Source organism: Orycteropus afer, unplaced genomic scaffold (assembly GCF_000298275.1).
Source record: "Orycteropus afer afer isolate SDZICR_OR568_19922 unplaced genomic scaffold, OryAfe1.0 scaffold00672, whole genome shotgun sequence".
NCBI classification, from domain to species: domain Eukaryota; kingdom Metazoa; phylum Chordata; class Mammalia; order Tubulidentata; family Orycteropodidae; genus Orycteropus; species Orycteropus afer.
Genome location: NW_006922259.1, coordinates 257,450 through 259,688, shown reverse-complemented (window position 1 = coordinate 259,688; position 2,239 = coordinate 257,450).

The following is a 2,239-nucleotide window of genomic DNA, read 5'->3' as shown; positions in this document are numbered from 1 at the left end:
GTTCAAGAAACTAAAAGCTAGATAATAATAAATCCAAGAAAAATTAATTGATAATAACAAAAGCAAAGATCTATGAATTAAGAATTAGTAAAAAAAACTAATAACAATGCACCGAGATGGATGTTAGTCAAAAAATAGTTATATGGTGTCAGACTTAACCACAATACTCAATTTAAAATTTTGAAAAATACCATAGTAAAGTTTGTAAACATCTCAATGAAAGGAAAACAAGACTTTTTGGAGTAGTAATAGAGTGAAAAAAAAATAAACAATAATCAAATAGAGATTATTCCAAAATGCTAAGAAAGTCTAATATTTGGAAATATAATTCACCCAATCAACAGTTCAAACAAACAAAAAATCTCTAATATCATTCAATATCTTACATATTCTTCCTACCTATTGGAATAGATTCTGTTCTCTCTCTCGCTCTCTCTCTTTTTTTTTAATCAACATATTATTATGAAAATTTTCAGTCTTACAAAATGATGAAAAAAAATTCAATGCACACCCACATATTGACCACCAAGTTTCCACCATAAACACTTTTTACTCTATTTGCTTTATCATGAACTCTATCCATCTCTCTATCTACTCAATAAACCATGTATTTTTTTTATGCATTTCAAAGTAAACTTCAGACATCAGTACACTTTCCAAAAATACTTCAGCATGCATGGTAGTAGCAAGAGGGCAGTAATTCAAATAACTTGTGTGTGTGTGTGTGTGTGTGTGCACGCGTGCTTTAGGCGCAAATTTACAGAGCCGAGTTTGTTTTACATTCAACATTTCATGTACATTTAGTTTCACTCCCCAATTACTATCCCCAGCTCTAACTCACTCTTCTCCCTTCCCTTCCGAATACCCCTCCCCTTGTACCCCTCATAGTTATCCACTCCTGTATGTCCTGCATTTCCTCCTTGTGAATGCTGTCCCTCTGGTGCCCCATGGTTGATTGCTCCAAGGGATGCATCTCCATAGAGTATGTGGGGATGTCACCTTGGGTTGAGTGGTCTGTGTGTATGTCTTGTTTACTATTGGGCTGAGAGCCAGCCCCTGGGAATGAGTTTTATTCCAGTCTCGAAATATATCCCAGGGCCATAGTATTGAGGGTCCCACCAGACTCCATCTGACCAGTAATTCTGGTCATTATTGTGATTTTGGATCTTGTTCCTTGTTTTTCCTCCCACTGTATCCAGGATCTCCAGTTTTGATCCCTCGCTGAGTGGTTGGCATTGGTAGCTGGGCACCATCTAGTTCTTCTCGTCCCAAGGACATCATGTCCTGGGGCTGATTGCTTCCAAATGTCCTTGGTGTTTTGCACTCTTCTTTGCTTCTGACAATAGGAGACCATTAGCTGCATCTTAGATGGCCCCTCAAAAGCTTTTAAGATACCAGTTACTACTCACCAAGGTAGGTTGTGGAACAAGGCTTTTACATATTTGTTGTGCCAATTGAGTCTGGTGTCCCCCATTAGTATGGTCCTGAGATGGTAGATCTATTGAATCTCTTTCCCACAGTGTCTGGCTGTCTGTGAGGGATTGCTCTATGTCTGTCTTCTGTTGTTTCTGTAAGGATTGTGGGTATTTTGTATTACTAGTATCTGTGCAAGATTAGCCTCAGCTGAATCTATCCTTGGTCTAGAGTATAATCCTGTTCACTGACCCTCATCTGATATTCTCAGATGTTTATGTGTTTATCTGTAGCCTTGTGTTTGGTGTTAATGGTAATGCAGTATTGTGGATATACTGGTATTAGCCTCTGTCATCTATATCTTATGTGCACAATTTGGTGTCCTCCCATTCTCCAATGTTATCATGCTGGTCACAGACTCCATACCATCCCTCCCTTTACTCACCTCAGTGTGTGGCCCCCAACTAGCCAGAAATTATTCCCTCCCTTTCCCTCTCCACCCCAGTAACCTACAAAATGAATTCCCTTCCTTAAGCAAGCCATTCTTTGTCTTTTTACAGTAATGGGCTCATACAATATTTGTCCTTCTGCGACTGACTTACTACACTCAGCATAATGTCCTCCAGGCTCATCCACATTGTGAGATGATTTGCATATCCTTTATTGTTCTTCAGTGTAGCATAGTATCCCATTGTAAGAATGTACCGTACTTTGGTTATCCATTCGTCAATTGATGGGCATTTAGGTTGTTTCCATCTCTTTGCTATAGTAAACTGTGCTGTGATGAACATAAGTGTGCATGTGTTTGTCTGTGTCCTGCCTCTCA